Source organism: Anomaloglossus baeobatrachus, chromosome 3 (genome assembly GCF_048569485.1).
Source record: "Anomaloglossus baeobatrachus isolate aAnoBae1 chromosome 3, aAnoBae1.hap1, whole genome shotgun sequence".
Classification (NCBI taxonomy): Eukaryota; Metazoa; Chordata; class Amphibia; order Anura; family Aromobatidae; genus Anomaloglossus; species Anomaloglossus baeobatrachus.
Genome location: NC_134355.1, coordinates 573511010 through 573523870, shown reverse-complemented (window position 1 = coordinate 573523870; position 12861 = coordinate 573511010).

Here is a 12861-nt window from a genome sequence, read left to right as displayed (position 1 = left end):
GCCGCGTTTCTATGACTAAAAATGCAGCTATAAACGCAATGGGTGGGCAGTAAAGTGACGTGTACAGGAAGAGGATTCCTTCTGTTGGTAAACACAGAAGCATGAATCCTCCCGGTACCATCACCGCTGCGTCCACCTCCCGTCCTGTGCATGTCAGCTCCGTGCGGCGCCATGTCTGGGCGGGAGGTGGAGGCAGCGGCGAAAACAAAAGTGAACAGTAGAAAAAAAAAAAAGTCATATATACTCACCTGTCTGCAGGGTCCCGGTGCCATGCCCGCTCCCAGCCCCTGTCTCGGTACCGCCGCTCTGGCTGTGTGCAGTCTCCCCAGGGCAGGACCTTGCTTGCAGGACCTGGCGGTGGATCACCTGATGCAGTCACCTGACGCATCAGCTGATCGTAGTCTCGCCGGCTTTTTCGCGCCCGGCCGGCTATCAGCTGATCCTGCCGTCTGGGGACTTCATCAGCTGATTACCGGCAGCTCCTGCAGCGATCGGACAGGATCAGACTCCTGTCCAATCGATCGCTGCAGGAGCTGCCGGTAATCAGCACAGCACATAAGTGAGTATTATTTTTTTTTTTTTCTACTGATGCATCAGCTGATTGTATCGGCTTTTATACAATCAGCTGATGTGTGATGTGATTCACGTAGTTTAACCTGACACATCATCTGATCGCTTTGTCTTCCAGCAAACCGATCAGATGATATTGGATCCGGATTGGACGGTGCGGGACCCTGACCCAGGATTACTGCGGAGGGGGGGTTCTTTATTTCAATAAAGATGGAGTCACTAATTGTGTTTGTGTTTTATTTCTAATAAAAATATTTTTCTGTGTGTTGTGGTTTTTTTTTTTATCATTACTAGAAATTCATGGTGGCCATGTCTAATATTGGCGTGACACCATGAATTTCGGGCTTAGGGCTAGCTGATAATATACAGCTAGCCCTAACTCCATTATTGCCCAGCTAGCCACCCGGCATCAGGGCAGCTGGAAGAGTTGGATACAGCGCCAGAAGATGGCGCTTCTATGAAAGCGCCATTTTCTGGGGTGGCTGCGGACGGCAATTCACAGTGGGGGTGCCCAGAAAGCTTGGGCACGCTGCACTGTGGATTCCAATCCCCAGCTGCCTAGTTGTACCCATCTGGACTCAAAAATTAGGCGAAGCTCACGTCCATTTTTTTTTTTTTTTTAAATTATTTCATGAAATTCATGAAATAATTAAAAAAAAAAAAGGGCTTCTCTATATTTTTGGTTCCCAGCCGGGTACAAATAGGCAGCTGGGGGTTGGGGGCAGCCCGTACCTGCCTGCTGTACCCGGCTAGCATACAAAAATATGGCGAAGCCCATGTCATTTTTTTTTTTCTTTTTGGGCAAAAAACTGCATACAGTCCTGGATGGAGGATGCTGAGCCTTGTAGTTCTGCAGCTGCTGTCTGCTCTCCTGCATACACTAGTTCTGCAGCTGTCTGCTCTCCTGCATACAATGAACATTTTGAAGAAGGAAATGACATCAGACCTTTTTTTTTTTCTTTTCATCAACAATCTTTAATGGCATTGTGCACTGATTAAAAACGCAGTGAGCAAAAACGCAGCAAAAAACGCACCAAATCGCGGCAAAAACGCATGCGTTTTTGTCGCGTTTTTAGCCGCGGGTGCGTTTTTTGAGACAAAAACGCACATAAAAACGCAGCGTGAAAAAACCGCCTAGTGCGCACATACCCTAAGACATGAAGCAGCTAAAAGTGACCGGTCCATTATCTGGGCAGCTTCTGCTTGGATGTCGCTTGCTAGTTTCTTAAAAAACAAAATTAAATGAAAATTGGTAGCTAAAAGATGTTGGAAGTGACCAGAATGAAGCAAAAAAAAAAAAGTTGCTCCATGACAAAATGATGACAACTGTATCCTGAAGTGTCTTCAATCTGAATAACTTAGGGGGTTCACAGACACAAGACGTCGTGTGCACATGCAAATAGTAAAGATTCCCATACACATTCTTCTAAAGTTGTGCACATCTGTTATGGACCCCCAGGATATGCTGGGAACGAAACTAAACGTTGAGGCATTTGGCCCTTCGTTGCCTGCACCACAACAGTGACAAAACTGTGAGTGAACTAGAAAACAGGCTGTTCACCGCCTTGACAACAGACATATTATCAGACCAAAAACATACCCTCTTGTCCCTAAGCTCATCACAACCCCACAGCTCTACAGCCACTACGATGGGAAAAACCTCCAAAAGGTAAGGTTTTTACACAACTCCCCTGCAACCAATCTACCGGCCAAGTGCCCGCACTCCACTCCTTTCCCATTATAGCCCCAAACCCGGTGGAACCCGCCGCATCCGTGAAAAGGGCTAGCTCCTCATTGGACACCTCTTCCACTTGCAAACACGTTTGCACATTGTAGCTTTGGAGAAAAGCTTGCCATACCTCCAAGTCCGCCCTCAAAGGACTGGTGATATGAATCCAGTGCTCAGGTCTGACCACTCCTCTTGTCGCCAAAGACAAAAGGTGAGAAAAGACTCTACCCATAGGCATTATACGGCATGCAAAAACCATGAGGCCCAACAGCGATTGGATTTGTTTCAATGTCGCTTTTGAAACTGCCAGGAAACTGTTGATGAGGCCCAACAGCCTCACAATCTTATCCGCTGGGAGACTATAAACCATATTGACCAAATCCAGCTCTATTCCGAAAAAAGATAAGTACCATACTGGGCTAACAGTTTTCTCAGCAGACAAAGGAACACCAAAACGACGGATCAACAGACTAAAAGAATTAAGCAGATATTGACACCTCTCGCTATCCTTTGCCACAAACAGGAAGCCATCCAGATAGTAAATTATTTCTCTAGAGCCAATCTCCTAACAAGCAGCTCATTCAAGAAAGGAGCTAAATAACTCAAAATACTAACGGAATATAGAGCAACCCATTGGCAAACACGTATTCTAATAGAACAAGTCTCCTAAGCAGCACCCTAACAAATGATAGCAGTCAGGGTGAACCAGGAGTAACTAAAACGCTACCTTGATATCCGACTATGCCAGAAAGTCTCCTACACCTGACTCACAGAGCAAGACAACCACCCTGTTAAACAAAATGTAAGAGAACGAAACATCCTCCTTTGATTTCCCATTTTCACTGACGACCATCTCAGGACTGATAGATGGTGAATCAAGTGATATTTGTTGGGCTTTTGTTTTGGTACAATACCATGGAGGATATCCTCAAGTTCGAAAAAGCAAGGGACCTGAATGGACCAACCATCCTACCCAAAGAAACCTCCTTTGCAATCTTCTCTTCAACTACCCAAGGGTTATCGGCAGCAGACTTCAAATTTCACGCAAAACAAGGGGAACGAGAAAAAAAACAAAGAGGGCTGAAAAACCCATAGATAAAACCCACCCGCAAGCTCGCAGGTGCCGGCTTGTTTAAGCACTGGTTAGACCAATACCCTATCTCTACTACCCTCACCAGGTCTTTTCCGTCAGTGGGATCTGCTGCCCGACTTAGCTTACCTGGTTTTGGACAGCTGGTTGCTGCATGCTGGCCACCACACGAGGAACACTCATGCTTGTACTTGCACAAGCCGTAGAAACGTCAGTGCCCCTCATTAAACAGCCAGTAAGCTCCTGGTCACCACACGGCCGCTACCTGTTGACCATGGGAAGCAACCATACATCCGTAGCTTTAACCCCCCTCAATCTATATCTGGCCGCAGCGCAAAGCGGCAACGAAAGTCCTCATCAAATCTACAACAGGCGCTACCACCATGAGACTTATAGGCGCTATAAATCAAATCCATATAAACAACTCAGAATAGCGCTCTGGATGTTTCTGACCCATTACACTGCCTAACACTAAAGGCTTGAATCCAATTTCTCATTGTGCAGGCCACCTTTGGCCGTCTGTCGAAAACCTGTCACTATTTGGTCTCCGTATGTTGGTCGACCGAGACCAGAGACCAAATATCTATGTACTGGTTCGACCATATTCTTAACTTCGTCTCCTCGTCCAAATGGGAACCTAGCGGGCTAATCCCACAGAAAAAAGCCGCCTTGTGTACAGCAACCCGAGATAAAGTCAACAATCAACGATTTGGTATTTTGCATCGTTAGCGGTCGCTCGTACGTGTCACACGCAACTATGTCGCTAACAAGGCCGGATGTGCCTCACGAATTATGTGACCCCAACATCTCGTTAGCAATGTCATTGCGTGTAACAGGGCCTTTACTCGACCTATCCCCGCTATCTTGGAACTAGTCCATAAGCTGCCGGGCACCTGTGTCTCTGTTTCCCCACTCTTCTTCTCACCGCTGTCCACTTCTGGGCCCCGATGGCTGTCTAGTCGTGTGTCTTTCCTGAGCCCGCCGGGGTGAGCCATAGGTTCCGGACTTTTACCCCGTTCACCCCCGAGCAATTTTCCGTTTTTCGGGTTTTTTCGTTGCTCCCCTTCTTCAGAGTCGTAACTTTTTTATTTTTCTGTCAATCTTGCCACATTGCTTGTTGTTTGTGGGATGAGTTGCACTTTTAAATGAAACTATAAATTTTAGCATATAGTGTACTGGAAAATGGCAAAAACGTGAGAAAAAATTGCAAAAAAAGTGCAATTGCACTATTGTTTTGGGAGTATTTTACTCACCATGTTCACTATATGGTAAAACTGATGTGTCGATGTGATACCTCAGGTCGATATGAGTTAAAAAAAAAAATTGGGGTTAAAAAAATTCAGAAGTTTATTCAAAAAAAGTGGGTTACTTTTTATGCCATTTTCCGCAACCCATAGCATTCTCATTTTTCAGGATCTATGGCTCAGTGACGGATTATTTTTTTCATCTCTACCTGATATATTCATTTTTGTGCAGAAGCTATGTTGTGATCCCCTGTAATTGCATTTTGTGCAAAATTTGAGACAACCAAAAAACGTAATTTTGTCGTTTGGATTTTTTTTGCCGATACGCCATTTACCGATTAGATTGATTTTATATTTTGATCGGGCATTTCTGATCGCGGCAATAGCAAATGTGTATTTTTTTTTAACCCTTTAATTTTCAATGGGGTGAATGGGAGGTGATTTGAACTTTTTAGGTTTATTTTTTTAATACTTTTTTTAAACTTTTTTTTATCTTACTAGTCCCCCTAGGGGACTATAAGGATCAGCAGTCTGATTGCTCATTCATTTCTCCTGATCAGAGCAGCATCGCTGTGATCAGGAGACTTGCTGCATTTTTGTTACAGCTGGCGCTCTGTTGGCTGTAACAGGAACTACGTCATGGTAGCGAAAGGAGTCATTACATAACCCTGCGCTACCATGACAACCATCGGCTCCCCGTGATCACATCACAAGGCCTCTGATAGCGGCAGAGAAATACGCATTTTTCGCTGCAGCGCTGTAAATCACACTGTCACATTTTGACAGCGCGATTTAAGGAATTAACAGGCGCGGGTGGATCACGGATCCACCTGCGCATGAAAGCCGCACATGTCTGCAGTTAAAAACAGCAGATATGTGGGGATCACTACCGGCTTACCACAGCAGCCGGAGGTGATCTCCCTTTCAAGATTTAGGACATAGCGTTACGTCCTCGGTTATGAAGGTGTTAAGAGGTTACCTCAGGGTTCCCTTCTTGAACCCTTCTGCAGAGCTGGGACCTCAGCTCTTTCTGTAACCAGGAAGTAACTCTGCTCAACACTAGTTCCAGCCTCCGAAGAGCTGAAACTGACATTAACTGTTTCTATTACTAACAAAATCTATCTACGTAACATTTCTAAGCTTTACATTACGTCTTATAAATGACATACTAAAACTTTACCTCACACTACATTCTACATAACATTCTCCACGTGGCCATATATGATTAATACACATTAACACATTTACAGCACATAAAACATTACACTTTACATAATTATACACTTTATATCGTAGGGGCCTCGACCACCCATACAATTACTCCACTTTTATGGAATTACAATAAAACATGCAAAACCGAAGATAAAATAAATTTTACAGGAAAAATGTTAGAAAATATTATTTTCTGCTTGTAGATAAGGCAAAATTAAAGAGAAAAAAAACCCCTCCCCCACCGCTTAATAGCCGGGCCATCTCTCATCGTATTTTCCAGTCGCCTATGACTACAGTAGACCGACACAGTAGAGGGGGAAATAAAACTACGCCCACCAATAGTCAGCGATAAATCTAATTTTAACATTTTACTACCTTATCTGGGCATGTGGTGTGTGACATGTTAGACACATCCTAATTTATGAGGGTGAGACTCTGAAGACTAGAGAAGGGGTAGTCTTCAGAACACATTTTTTTTTACCCCATTTTTAAGGCATTACCAGTTACCCTTAGGGTGTATACATCTATATATGTAAAAGGTAAGCCTCATATACATCCAGCAAAAATTATGAAGGAGAGCATCATACACACCCTGGAAAAATTAAGAGCTAGAGTCGCATGATGACCCTCTAAAGATTTTGAGCAAAGGCCGCCTAATGACCCTCTAAAGATTTGGTGTCAGACCTAACCTAATAACCCTGTAAAGATTTGGTGCGAGGACAGCCTGATGACCCTTTAAAGGTTTTGAATGAAAGCTGCCTAATGACCCTCAAAAGACCTTGAGCAAGAGTCGCCTGATGACCCTCTAAATATTGGAAACGAGGGCCACCTGATGACCCTCAAAAGATATTGAGTGAGGGTCACCTGATGATTCTCAAAAGATTTTGAGCGAGGGCTGCCTGATGACTAGAGATGAGCGAACCTTTGGAAGTTCGGTTTGGAGGATACAGTCAAACCTTAGATAAGGTTCGGTTTGTGACCCTGACTTGACCCAAACGTCAATGGAAGTCAGTAATTGAGCAGTTCATGTCTCCACCCACAAGCAGCTAACTATGAACAGAACACTCCAGGGGAGGTTTCAATTTTGTATAAAAATATTTTTGTGTTTGCACACTACATCTGATCATGCGGATTTTACCCCCAGTGTGAGCTATTTAAACACTGCAAGCAGCTGGCACTGGGCTGAGTATCACTCATGTCCAAACACTGCACTGCTCACTTGCGTGGTTTGCACTTGTAACTCATTCAAACTTTGAACCCGAACGCTGTTATTTTTTTTTGTGTCTGTGTTCGAACCTGAAACATCAAACCTCAGGTTCACTCATGTCTATTGATGACCCTCTACACATTTTGAGCAAGGGCTGCATGATGACCCTCTAAAGATTTGTAGCAAGGGCCGCGTGATAACTCTGTAAAATTTATAAGCGAGGGCCGCCTGATGACCCTCTAAAAATTACGAGCGAGGGCTGCATGATAATGTGACAACCCTGGACTATTCAGGTCATCACAGGGTACTGCACAAACTATTCTTCCGTGTAGTATTCAACCCCCCATGGTTCTGGGTCTCTATCCTGCAGTGTTGCCTCCATCAGCATTCACAAATCCTAGATACACTTTGCACCACACCTGTAAGGCACACCAGTGGGCTGCTTAAGCAGGAATAGGGCCACCCACCTAGGGGTCAGACAGGGAAGTGTCAAGGTCAGTCAGTTCTGTAGTGACCCTCAAGCTGTGAGGAGCTCTGAGGAAGCTGGGAGTTGGAGCTCCCAGGGGAGAGGAAAACTAGGTTGCAGACGGTGGTCTGGACCTAGGGGAGTCGGACCCCCGGTCGCAGGGGATTGAGGCTAGGTGCCTGGGACCTGTCAAGAAGGACGGTCAGCAGCCTGGTCCTATCACCGGTCCGGGACCGAAGGCACGACGGGGTACAGTGACCCTAGGTCGGGGAGAAGCTTCAGGCAACCTAGCAATTAACCTGAGGAGAACGGAGCCTTTATAGACTGTTCCCACCAGCTCCAGAATCGGGGCACTAGCACAAGGGGGATAGGGCTTTCTAAACAAGCAGCCCACTGAAATCCCAAGCGTGAGCCCTGAGAGCAGGCTCCCCCACTTAGCCACAGTGGGGAGCACGGCCCGGATAGCTCCAAGCTACCGGACCACAATGAACACTCTAAAATTTAGTGCCAGGAAGCAGGTTACAGACGACCAGCAACACTGCAGGGGACGGGACCCGGACAAGCTCCCCTTGAGAGGCAGCGGTATTCAGAGACTTGGTTTACCCAGTTGTCAGTGTCTGCTTCATTGCTGAGTGAGTACCCGACTGACCCCTGCACTGTGTCCCCACATCACCACCCAGAGTCCCGAGGCCTACCCTTACCCGTGGAGGGCAACATCACCTAACTGCCCAACTCCATCACCCCGGGTACTCCCAATGGCAACGGCGGTGCTCCCAATTACTGCACACCACGGGTGGCGTCACGAACTATACTAAATTCCCTGTAAATATCCCCTTTTACATTTTGAGTGTCACCCCTAAGCCCCCGGGTCCAGAAACCCTCGAGCCACGAACGAACACTACCTCCCGGATCCGAGCAATTCGATCCACTGCTGGGGCGGCACAATGACATGTCATGGTGGAGGAGGAGGAGGAGGACAAGAAAAATAAACGAATAATCGTACACCCTATTTTGGGATGGGAAGGGGTGCATGGGAGTACACCAGAAAAAAAAAAGGAACATTTCAATTGGCTTTAAGTTCCGCTGCTGTCATCCAGTCGGGTTGAGAAGTCTGGGCCAATTCAGGCCTTGTTCATTTTGATAAGAGTCAGTGTGTTGTTAGGTAAATCTAGTGCCCCTGGCCACAAGCACTCTATTTTTATTGAAACATTCATAAGAACAATAAATACTCGTAATACATTTGGTTCATAAGGACCATCAGAAAAAAATAAATTTCAATAAGATACACAACCAATTCTGAAAGTAAACACAGAAGCGTGAATCCTCCAGGTACCGCCACCAGTGCTTCCACCTTCCGTAGGGCGGCATGTCCACTCCCGTGCGGCGCCATTGCTAGGCGGGAGTTGGAAGCAGCTGAAAAATCAAATCAAATGTGAACAGTAGAAAAAAAAAAAAGTCATACCTGTCTGCAGACTTCCGGTGCCATGTCCGCTCCCAGCTCCTCTCCCGGTACCGCCGATCCGGCTTTGTGCCGGCTCCCAGGTACGTCCGATGGCTGCAGGACCTGGCGGTGATCACCTGATGCGGTTACATAATGCGGCACCTGACGCATCAGCTGATCGTAAGTGACGCCGGCTTTTTACCGCCCGGCCGGCTATCAGCTGATGCCTTCAGGAGACTGCTTCACTGATTACCGGCAGCTCCTGTAGCGACCGGACAGGAGTCAGCATGGACATGTGTAGTTTTTTGGGGGTTTTTTGCACCGATGCATCAGCTGATTGCATAAACGGCTTTTATACAATCAGCAGATGTGTGATGTGATTCAGGCCCTTGAACCTGATACATCATCTGATCGCTTTGCCTTCCAGCAAACCGATCAGATGATCTTGGATCTTGATTGGACAGCGCGGGACCCTTGACCCAGGATTACTGTGGAGGGGGGTTCTGTATTTCAATAAAGATGGAGTCACTAATTGTGTTTGTGTTTTATTTCTAATAAAAATATTTTTCTGTGTGTTGTGTTTTTTTTTATTTTACTAGAAATTCATGGTGGCCATGTCTAATATTGACGTGACACCATGAATTTCGAGCTTAGGGCCAGCTGATAATATACAGCTAGCCCTAACCCCATCATTACCCAGCGAGCCACCCGGCACCAGGGCAGCTGGAAGAGTTTGATACAGCACCAGAAGATGGCGCTTCTATGAAAGCGCCATTTTCTGGGATGGCTGCAGACTGCAATTCACAGCGGGGGTGCCCAGAAAGCTTGGGCACCCTGCGCTGGGAATTCCAATCCCCAGCTGCCTAGTTGTACCTGGCTGAACTCAAAAATTGGGCAAAGCCCACGTAATTTTTTTTTTAAAATTATTTCATGAAATTCATGAAATAATTAAGAAAAAAAAAAGGGCTTCCCTATGTTTTTGGTTCCCAGCCGGGTACAAATAGGCAGCTGGGGGTTGGGGGCAGCCCGTATCTGCCTTCTCTACCTGGCTAGCATACAAAAATATGGCGAAGCCCATGTCATTTTTTGGGGGGGCAAAAAACTCCTGCATACAGTCCTGGATGGAGGATGCTGAGCCTTGTAGTTCTGCAGCTGCTGTTTGCTCTCCTGCATACACTAGTGGATGAAGTATGCTGAGCCTTGTAGTTCTGCTACCCCTGCCTCTCCCTCCAGCATACAGTCCTGGATGGAGCATGCTGAGCCTTGTAGTTCTGCAGCTGTCTGCTCTCCTGCATACACTAGTGGAGAATGAAGAACATATTGAAGAAGGAAATGACATCAGACCTTTTTTTCTTTTTCAACAATCTTTAATGGCATTGTTCACTGATTAAAAAAACGCATAAAAATGCAGCAAAAAATGCACAAAAACGCGGCAAAAACGCATGCGATTTTTGCCGCGTTTTTATGCTGCGGGTGCGTTTTTGTGCATTTTTTGCTGCAAAAAACGCACAGAAACGCAGGGTCAAAGAAATGCAGTGAGTGAACTTAGCCTTACAAAGTTCCACAAGTTGCCTACTGCCTGATTCAAATTGGTGTGGATCGAGTGCATGCTTGAAAAATTAGATCAGACACACAGTCGGATATTCATCTTTCCGCGACCAAGTCGGCCCAGAAACTGAGAGATTTATTCAAGAACATGCCTTTATAAAAACAAGAAAAAGGGGCATAGTCAGCCCTACAGTGGGCATACTTGGATGTGTCCATTGGTCAGTGGGTTGAACAATGTGTTAGTCCATGAGCTGATTGGTGGGCATCATCGTAGCCAGGTCTATTACGTCATTGAATGGATCCATGGTGATGCTGATGGGAGGGACGTCATCTGGTGGATCCATGCTGATGGGAGGGTCTACGATGTCATCGGTGGCCATCTTAGTTATCTCTGAACCTGGCTCATGTAAGGCAAATTGACACATTTCCCACAAACCCCTGTCAAGAGGTTAATTAAGTATTTGATCCAATGGCTCTCCTCAACAACAGCACCAACCCAGACCTTCCCCACCAGGTCCCACAACTAGTGATGGGCGAACCCAAATTCTAAATTTCAGGGTCCGTACCGAACACATAGTGTTCATGCACAAGATCCCAAACACGAGTTTTCCAAGGAAACCTCCTGTTACAGTTTGGGTCCAGGGGCTGTAAAAAACCCCCCTCTGACGTAGTCCAAAGGTGAGCATCTCTTCAGCTCTGCTACTTCTGTGCAAGGAGACAAACACAGGTCTGCTCACCCAGAGAGCAGGCACAGACTCCACTGAGAACTGTCAGAGACTTCACTCGAGTGCACAGCTGAGACCGGTCAGCTGTGCCCCTGGGTAACATCCATTGACCACAGGAACTTCCATGACGTCATGGCCTTGTGACCAGACATCAGCGCTCTCACTACAGAGTCGACAAGCGCTCACTTTACGGCAGTGTTGCAGTGACGTCAGTCAAGGTTAACCAGGGGCACAGCTCAAAGGCCTCAGCTGTGCACTCGGGTGAAGTCTCTGACAGCTCTCAGCTGAGTCTGTTCCCGCTCTCTGTGTGAGCAGACCTGTGTTTGTCTCCTCGCACAGATGTAGCAGAGCTGAAGATGCTCGCCCGCCTTTGGACTATGTCGGAGGTTTTTTTTTTGGGTAATAAAGATGGATTCCTAAATGTCTTCTGTATTATTTCTAATAAACTATTTTTTTTAATATGTTTTTGTTTTATTTTACTGTTAAAATATCAGACAATCACAGACGCTGTCACAGAGTGGGCGTCTGTGATTGGATGCTGGAGTAACCTGAAACCAGCCCATACATTTTAGCATCCAGCATGTATGGGAAAATTCCAGGTTACTCCAACAATCACAGATGCCCATTTTGTGTGGCCGCGTCTGTGATTGGCTGTTGGGTCCCTCACACATATAGTAGTGCAAAAATAAATAATTTTAAAAAATGACATAGCGCTCTGTGGCATTTTTGATTCTCAGCGCAGATAAAACGGGCAGCTACGGGCTGCCACCCCCATCTGCCTGGCTTTAACTTGGCTGGCAATCAAAGTACAGGGAAGGCCATTATTTTATTTTTTTTAATTATTTAAAAAAATTATTAAACAAATGCGTGGGCTCCTGCCGTATTTTGATCACCAGTCAGGTAAACCTGGCAACTGGGGCTGGGATTCTCAGCGTAGTAAGGCTCAATCGTTCTGAGCCACCCACGCTAAAAACCACAGCCCGCAGCCGCCCCTGGAAATGGCATATTGTTTCTTTGCGCCATTGCCAGGTGCTTTACCCGACTCGTCCAGCGGCCCTGATGGCGGTGGCACGCTGGGTAATAAAGGGGTTAATACCAGCTTTGTATTCTCAGTTGGTACTAAGCCCAAAATTCATGGTGTCACTCCAAATTAGACATGGCCACCATGAAGTTCTAGTAAACAGTAAAAAAAAAACCCAGAAAACATAGAAAAAATTTTTTATTAGAAATAAACCAAAAAACTTTAGAGACTCCATCTTTATTATAAAAAAGTCCTTAGTTCGACGTAGTTCACAGGGAGAGCAATGTCAGCTCTGCTTCATCGCTTTGTACAGACAAACGTCTATACAAAGCGAAAAGCAGGTTGACAGTGATAGTCAAAGTTCAATGAGTCGATGGCTAAGCCATGGAATCGGGTAAACCCTGACGTCACCGCGAACATGGTCGAAAAAAGCCGAACACTGCTGAGTAACGAGCAGTGCAGTGAATACCACCGGAAGTTAATGATTGGACCCGGAAGCAGAAGCGGCCGGGAGACAGAGTCTGAGCGGGTATGCAGGACGCGTCGCGGGACCTGTAAGTATAATGACAATGTTTATTATTAACTATATTCTTTATTTTACAGCCCCC